We start from the raw sequence: 9,467 nt of genomic DNA, 5'->3' as shown, positions 1-9,467 counted from the left end.
ATTTTTTATATCATTCGAGTCAAATGGTATAATTTTGTTTTTTGTTAAAACAGTTTTTTATTTGTAAATACAACACGAATATTCAAATAAAATATTTTTTGACATTATGTTTTTGTTTCTATTCCTAATACGTAAACACCAAATTTTTAATACCAGATTCTATCAATTATTAAAAAAAAAATCTCAAAATGAACATGTTTTAAATTTAGTTAAGTAAAGATTTAAGATCTCGAATCCGCCTTTCCACAATTACTGTGTACCATAACTTAGTAAACATAATAACTAACATTGTAGCGAAAGCTTAACAATGTAGCTACCTATATTTAAAGAGGGAAATTACGATTCTAACATATTCCCCTGTTAAATTCCTATAATAACTTCCTATTCAATCCTACAAAACATTTACGTGAATAGATGAAAACAAAATAAGCAAAAACATTAACTAACGAAGTCCGCTTGCATGTAAGAACCAGGATACATTCACAGTAACGTAGACGTTAATTACCGGGGACTATTCCTATGTTGAGACGGGTACATGTCGCATCAGTGTGAATACACCCTAAGGCTGACCAGAAGGCATTTTACAGTTAAGGACCTTTATTTCCTACCCATTTCGATCACACAATATAATGAAGTCGAAACACGGTCATAGTTACGTAGTACTATAGTCTGATGTACGATATTCATTCTAAATGGGAAGCGTATTAACTTCTTCTATACAAATCTTCTAGCTTTGTCGTATCACAGGTGAGTTAGTGTGAGTAACCCCTTTCACCGGTTATAAAGATTCACTTTTCTAAACACTAACTTGGATGCGAAACCCGAGGTACTACAAATTATAATTACTTTCGATGTTATCAAAGAAATTGTCGAACCGCTGCCTTCTCCACCCACTTGCGTCTGATTTGTGTACACCGCGGTAACTCCCACCGCTCTTAGCTAACGAATTAACTAGTCATCGAGTAAAACCAATTAGGTTTGAATGCTAAAATTAATTAATGTGCGGATTAACTTAACAAGGCCTAGGCGAGTTGAAATTTAATTGAAATTTCTCTTAAAGAAAATAAAGACTTGGGATTATTTTGATTAATTCAAACCGTCTATGGTAGTAATTCTTTCTTTACACGTTTCAAATACAAATTTAAAACCTAACAATAATGTGTTATATAGAAATTATTGATATTGTTGTGAAAAATGATTAGCACGAATGAAAAATTAATTACATTATAATTTTCGAAGTAAATTGATATTCTAGAGAAGCCAATTTTCGAAATTGATGATAAATTAGAAATATTAAAGTCAGAGACAGGATAAATGTTGCGTAATTATCACTTAGTTGCGTTAACTCGTCTATCCCTGGGATTGATGGCGAACCACCCACTGGATTTCAACGAGAGAGATTTAAATTGCACCGCATTCATTCAACGTCCAGTCTACATCAGTGCGATCTCTGTGGGTGATAAATGCCTCCCTTTTCAAACTCTGTCTGCAGTAATGAACTGCTGTTTACAACAAACATAGCTCAAATAGACTTTGTATTTATACAAATAATTAACTTCGTTCGTTTTTATAAACACAATGTATCTTTAGAATGGCTCTTTCGTTTCGAATTGTTCGAAAAATTAGTTGAGATCCGATTTATAGCTGAAGTAAGAATAGCATAACAAAATTATGCGTTTCGCCAGATCACTACTTTTTTTTTAAATATAAGATGGCAAACGAGCAAGCGGCTACCTGAATCCGCCAAAATGGCGAAGCGACCGCTGCTCATAGACATCCGCAATTGCAGATGCGTTGCCTACCCTTAATCGACGGAGGAGGAGATGCAAACAAAGAAGATATTTCTCCTTCCTATGCGTCTCCTCCGCCGTCAAATCCACTTTCCATCCTTTTCCTATAAGAAAAGGGCCTCCGGCACCACACTTATTAGACGAAACGCGGAACCTCACGCCTGTCTTCTGCGTAGTCGTGGTATTGCACCGAGCGAGCCGACTCATTTGTGCGGAGTTGTTAAAGCGGGCTCTAACTGTCACTGTTCCGTTATTCTTTATGTTGGTTGTTCTTATCTCAAATTATAACGTAAATAATTATAACTAGGCATTATAATTGTAACTATTACTAATACGATTTTTCAATTTAAACATTAGTCTTTCCTGCCCTTCTCCCTGCTGAGAGTCTTCACTGTGTGTATTACTCTCCATACCTATCTATCAGATGTCATATTTGTTTGAACTTTACGCATATCTTTTCGGTCTTCAACACCAACAAACTAAATTAAACACATCGATAAATACATAATGTAAAGGCCATTTGAGATTAAACATATTTTACTAAAGATTGACATGTTTGAAACATTTATTAGACAAGTCTTGGAACTAAAGTAGCCTGGACATTCAGACGTGAACATTAATTTTATTGTTTTATAACGTAAATATTGTTTTCATAATAAACAACGGCCTTGTATACTATGAAGTGTTTTGACGTAAAATAGTTTGGGTCACGTACTCGTAAATGACGTATATATTTGTATGTCAAGGTACAATTTTGTATGAATACTGTGATAAAACGATTAATTAAAATAACATCTTCAAGTGATGCTTAATCCGTCTTAATGCAATAATTTCTGTCGTAAATGTACTTGATGTATTTCACTATTTTACATCTTTCTAAGCAGGAGAATAAAATACGTCATTACTCATAATTAATAAAAAAGTAGGTATCAGCTAACAAAAAAATCTGTCTAGGTTTCCTCATATTTGTGCAAAATTAGTAAAACCATTTCAGCATACGCAATGTAACTTATAAATAAGTTTATCTGTAATTTACGTAGAAGCTTCATTAGAATTGTAATGGTCTAATAGTGGTACTCTATAGAAAGACAGACATCAGACAACATCAGGCGCCTCCTATGACATGCGCTCGGGACGCAGCCGTATTATCCAACATTATGCAAACACGAGGTTACCGCCGCGAGTATCTCAAATTTCATCGTAAAACTTTTATGATGCATAAAAATTTAAGAACGAAATGCATTTTTGAAATTACTGTATTTAAAAAATTATATCCGTCGCTTAAATTTTAAAACTTTTGTAATAAGTTATTCAATTACGTATAATAGAAAAGATAGCTATTGTACAACAAAAATTCACATCCCACGTGAGTTCGTGATTGAATTCTAAATATCTCTGATAAACATATCAGAAATACTTTAATGCTCCGATTCGACGCTTATAGCATAATAAACATCGAAAATATGAATAATACTGCATTTCTGTACTGCTATTATGCAAATCGGTAATGTAATCGAATCACAACAAAATATTTCCACATTAGACTGAATATTCTATCATCCACATTACGTAGAGACTATTGTCTTAAATGGCGTTAACTTCCAGCATTGTGCACTTTTATCTATTAATATTACATTGCAATTTCAACCTTATTGTATATTAGACAGGTAATAGTTTTGCGTTTCAAGTAAACAGTGACGTATTACGTTTGTTTTTGTTTACTACATCGGCGCCAGTGAGGACGGTCTACCGGCCACGAACACGATGCGCTCATTGAAAATATCACATTATCATAATGCAATACATGCAACGTGAGAGATGCGGCCGTAATTCACATTAACTATTCCAATGTTACAGAATAAACATATTAAATCTTACATATATCAGCTTTTAATAATTTGGATGGAATTTATAATCCTAAGACGCTGTCGTGGCAGCGTCTACACGAACATTATAGTCTCTTAAATCTACGTCATAGTAAGAATGAGTTGAGAAATGAAACTTTTAAAACTTTAGGATCTGGACTTTACACAAGTGTCAAATATCTTCCTCTCAAAGGACTAGATAATTAAATAGACTACAGAACTAAGGTATTTAATAGACATACCAAAACTTGTAGTATTATTCTGGTATTAACTTATTAAGTAATATATTATTCTGGTATCTTTATGAACTCTGTTTAGGCAGTGATTTTACAGATCATATAAGAATGTTTTAAGATTTTTCAACTCGAGACCAACTATTTGGCAACGAAGGATCTATTCCTTTTGTTTTCGATTTACCAGATGGTTGTATTATGAAATCAGGGCATCTTCATTCGTATTGTTATGACTTCTAAACGCAAATTGCAACCGTTGTAATGAAACACCCGTTTGCTGGAACAGGGGAAGGTCGTCCAGGTGATTTAGTACACATAAATATTTATTGTTAGACCTGCAGACCTGCTGCTCTGGTTGGATATTTGAGTTGCGTAGGCGATGCTGCTTGTCAATTGTTTAAACTTCGTCGATTCGCTAAATAGCACTCCAATTGCATGGGAATCAGGTTGAACATCTTTAGGATAAGGACGGAAAGAGAAGATTAAAAAAAAAATAAAGTCTACACTATTTCGTGTAACTATCAAATTTTACAGAATTTTTCATACGCAGCGTACGTTACATTTCTTAAAACATATTTTCTTCATAAAAATGACTCAATTAATGCTTATCTTATCGCACTTATTTACCCGATTTTTTTGTTGTAATGATTTTCACTTAGTAAACTTAACACTTTATGTTCTTTGATAATTTAGTTATAAAGTAACTAATAAGACCGAAGCTCTCGGAAAAAAATGTCTTCTGTTTTTCAAAATAAATCGATCGAAATACAGGTGGAAATAATTTAAATGCTGTTTCGTTAGCATATTAAATTGACATTAAATTTTTGTTGCTGATCGTAAATGACGAGGTTTTATTAAGATTTCAAAAAGTGATACTGAATACCGTATAATTTAATTATTCTTCAATAAACAAATAAAATAATTGTACCTCCTATATTCCTGAACAATAAACGTCGGAATTATTGCTGTACTGGTCACGTAAAGAGTTGGGACTTGCAAAATCAAGTAACAAATATTTAAATCTTATCCCTATTCGAATATGGTTTTAAAACCGCCAATGTTTACAAAATGCTGGCACAAAAAAGTCGCCATACACGTGTCAACACTACAAATCACCATAGATTCAACGCTAACAAACTTATAAAGGCGACGAAATCCAATGTTTAAATATGTTGAAATATACATTGATAATTTAATTTAATTACAAATAAATAATTTAACTGATGTGAGTCATTGCAATGCTCGTGGCGAAATCTTGATATTTATTTGTGGACTAGGCCGGTCTGTTCTGCATCTGCAATAAATAATACTGACTAATATCGCGGTGCGAGGTGACAGTCTTATAAAAGGCACGCCACGTGTTTCTATTAGTGCTGGAAAAAGTGTCAAGTGATATTACAAAAGTCATTAAGCAATATGTTCCTAGAGTGTTGTGGGAAGCAATTAATAACACGTATTAAGGTGGGTTTCCATCGAGCTCGGTATTGCAGATCGACAGATGGACACTCCCGAAGACTATTGCTGTCTCTGTTCTTTAGTTAGGGAAGGAATGTGATAGCAATATGTTGAGAGAGTGGAGATTCCCCGTTACTAGTTGCTCAGTGCAGTCGATCCACGTCAGTCGCAGAAATAACTATCATGGAAACAGGCCCTTACTTTACAAGCCGAGTTCCTGCCTCAGCAGGTGACCGCGTGCGTGTTCCAGGAACGTGGAGTTACAGATTTGATGAGATTGCGATTACTTTAGACGTCGAATAGCGTAATAAGAGTGCGTGCATGTTGAAACTTCATACGACGAAAATAACTGCGAATGTGAGTGATTCGCAAATAAAGAATATTGGATAATTTATAATGTATCGACGCACTCTCTTTTAAAGTATTATTGATACAGAATTAGCAACGATTTCATTGTTAATCGGGCGATAACCCCTTCATCGATATTGTTACGATAGCGTATTTGGTCCAACGAGATTGTTATCAAAGTGAATTACATAATCGTCTGGCGCCAAACGATATTCCGCAAAATTGCTTTCAATCTGGAGACCGCCGAAGGGTTAGTAAACGTAAAATGTTTTATAGATATTAACCAATAAAATCGCTGACTTTTGTTGCAAGTGTAACATGTCTACCTTTTTTCTGTTATCAAAGATAACTTCCTTTTTATGCTTCGCTCCTTTGCTGATTCTTTTAAACGTCTGGCAGATAACTGACATGTTAAATTGCAATTTGTTTACTTCGAACAATAAGATTATTAATTAAGAAAACTGTGATCGCTCCCGCTGTCACTAAGAGCATGGAGTAAGAACAACAGAAGCCCACTAAATATAAACAATATGCTAACCGACACTGCGCATTCCTTTACCGTTGCTCGCTACCGTTCCCCGCGATTTATAGGATAACATATGACACGCTTGAGGACTTCGCAGAATTTTATATCGGGCTAATTTCTTTGTAACTGTTTACAGTTATGCGAGATTAAATGTTCGAGGTCACACCTCGGTTGTAAAAATAGAAAAATAATGAGCTTTCTTGACGGAATGTGCTGTCAAGAATGAGTCAGTAGATAGATGATAAACATAAATGAAGAATTGATTTTGGTAAGAATGATTCTAGTCTTGAAGTAATTACACATTTAAAGACAAACCAGTAACTGACACACGCAGTTAGTGGTCACTAAGGGAGTAATATGTGATATGTACACCGAAGGATTGTTAATCGTCTATGATAAATAACGGTTTAAAAGTAGTTTACATCCAGTACATTTGCACAAATTGTAAAATGTATTTATTGGCAATAAGAATACATTGGACATGGTATCCGGGTCAGAACGCGTTCGTTTGTCAACGCGAAAGGACGGCCAGTCTAAACTAGGAGCGTCCGAGTTGCCAGACATCGAGCCGGAGATCAAAGCCGGCGTGGGCTAATGGGCTACCGTCAACCGATCCTGTGGACCAACGTATAGCATTCCATCACGGTTACTGCCCCAATACACCAATGACCCGGCTAGGACTAGGATAGACTTAATTTATTTCAACCCGAATAGACAAGAGAGTAATGCTTTAACCGATTAAAAAAGAGATTTTCGCCTGCATATGTATGGTTTCAAGTTTATATTAACTACATCAGTGTATCTAATTTGTATATATTGAAGATTATCCATATTTCTATCTACGGATTCTTTTCCCTGGTCATTTTAAACGTAATATAGGGAGATAAAGTAATGCGCATAAGCACTCTAATACATACCAAGGAAGCGGTGGTATATGCATATTTTGCACATCGTTGAATTCCTAGCAAGAGCATTCCGACCAGTTTGCACCTCTAAAGCGGCCAGCAGCTCGTATCTGATTAAGTAAGAAACTTTATCTAATCATTAAGAACGGGTAGTGAAGCGCTAGGGGTCTTTCACCTGGACATTGCACTAAAGTGCATTCCTCCCAACGAAAACATATGCCAGAGATCAAAATCCAAATAACATATTTAAAAAAGTATTATCAGTTATTTATTTAATACGGATTGTATCTGCGGTTATTAAGATCGTGTATTACGGTAACGGACCATTTGGTTTGTTTGAGTGTCAGTTTGATATAAAAAATATGGTTCCGTATGTGAATTCGGTTACGGAACATTCGTATATTACTTTATTGAAGTTTTTAAATATGATATCTAATACCCTTTAAGTGAAAATCAGATAAGATTTCTCACTCGAATATTTTAAAATATTTCCTAATTTTATGAGTACAAATTATGCCGTTTTCTCGGGATAAAAATTTGTAATGCGATATGGAATTAGTAATATGATATTCAGGAAATGTAATAAAAAGATTAAATTCATAACTTCATTGCTTTTAATGGCACGAACAGTTTGTAAACATGATATTAAGAAACCGCTAACATCTAAACGAGCGTTTATAAACATTGACAAAACATCTGCTACCAATCTCATTATAATATTATACCAGGAGACCAGGACTTACACATGCATTTACAGATAATGTATTCCCGTTATTTTCTGACCTCTAACGTACATCCGTGGAGTAAGTCCCATTTTATAGAGTCAGAGTAATGACCTTGTTCTTGGATTGTTTTGTCTGACGAAGTTGTCCTGTATCCAATAATAAAGATACGATAACTTGTATAATTGTTTGTAATAAAATATAATATTTTGTAGGTTATGAGCGGGACTCGAGCAGTGGTCGTGTGGCAAGTGGCCGCACTCCATACTTGGCAACCGGTAGAATTCGCAGTAACACTATATACAGGAGAATCGCGTAATAATAAATAACAGCCGCTTTGTAATCGTTAGCCGCTTTATTTCGACTGGAAGATACGATTTCTGTATTTTTGGCAATCTCTAGAGATAGTGAAATTATTTGTCACAAACGATATTTTCAATTGTTTCACAGGCAATATTGACAGACAATGTTATGTTTGTTGTTATTACATAAGCATACACAAATTTGTATAATATTAGGTCACCTTTATTTACTATTCTATCAAAAAAAAGTACAATCTACAATCGTATTTTAAGGGATGACCTCATTAATGACTTTTTAGTTATTATACACATAAGACAAAACGATTAAAACGAAATAGACGTCTTTATACGAAGATAAATGAACGAAGACGAATATGAAATGACAAATGCTAAAGTTGTTACTCTTCGTCAGCTTGTGTCAAAAGCTCTCATGAGATGATAAACTGCCATGGATTGAAAAGGTGATACTGTGATATATGGATTACATTTCACGAACTCTTCAGAGGAATTTCCTAAAAATATCTACTAAAAGCGTTGGTAGCTCAAGGGTTATGCTTGACTTGTTACATGCTGGTCCTGGGATCGAATTCACTTGCATCAATGGTTTTTGGTGTGGTTTTTGTGTTTTGGTGGTTGACTATGGCCTAGTCACCCTAACTTTAGGGTAGGCTCCGAGCCCCTCGGTGGGGACGTATAGTGATCTGGTGATGATGATGATGATGATCAATGTGGTTTTAGAATTTCACATGCATATAAACCAAACTTCCTTACGGTAAAGAAATTCATCGTGATGCAACATCCAAGTCTGTGTGTACTCGACTAATACTTAGTCACCCCTAACATAAGGTGGGCTCGCATCCCTTCACTGTAGACATATATCAAGTATAAGACTAGTCCTGAAAATAGATCCCATACGGGTCCGACACTAGTCAGTGACACCGAAAGAACATTCATGAGAGACGTTCTTAATTAGATTTTGATAAAGTCTTACATATGTTTAAACAATTTAACTTATAATAGATGTCTTCGTAAACGAAAATGCTATAACGCACATACACGTTGCATGACTATTGATATAGGCATTACAAAGGCAAGCTTTTTATACTTGTCAAATGCTATTCATACATCAATATCGTTAAGATTCATATTATAAAAATTAAATTGGAAATTACAAGGCGCTGTCAGTGTAAGTAATGGTTTTACAAGGTTGTGATGTGACCCACATGTTTCGCAGATGGGATCGGAAGCTGTGTAAACTTGACCCCGACGAGTGAAAGTTTACAGTAGCCGTGGTCAATTTTTACAGTTCACAACGCAAGCC

The 9,467-nt window shown here is 34.9% G+C and overlaps 1 protein-coding gene across 1 annotated transcript in view; it reads left to right on the top strand.

Annotated features, from left to right (window-relative positions):
* Positions 1-5,887: 5,887 nt before the first annotated feature.
* LOC106103746 (ras-related protein Rab-8A) overlaps positions 5,888-9,467 on the top strand; it is a 37,987-nt gene continuing 34,407 nt past the window's right edge. The window contains exon 1 of the mRNA XM_013283600.1: positions 5,888-5,941. The gene's annotated coding sequence lies outside the window, so the exon portion shown is untranslated. The remainder of the gene's footprint in view (positions 5,942-9,467) is intronic.

The sequence above is a fragment of the Papilio polytes genome, unplaced genomic scaffold (assembly GCF_000836215.1).
Source record: "Papilio polytes unplaced genomic scaffold, Ppol_1.0 DF823731.1, whole genome shotgun sequence".
Classification (NCBI taxonomy): domain Eukaryota; kingdom Metazoa; phylum Arthropoda; class Insecta; order Lepidoptera; family Papilionidae; genus Papilio; species Papilio polytes.
This window is presented reverse-complemented; position numbering and strand designations above follow the sequence as displayed.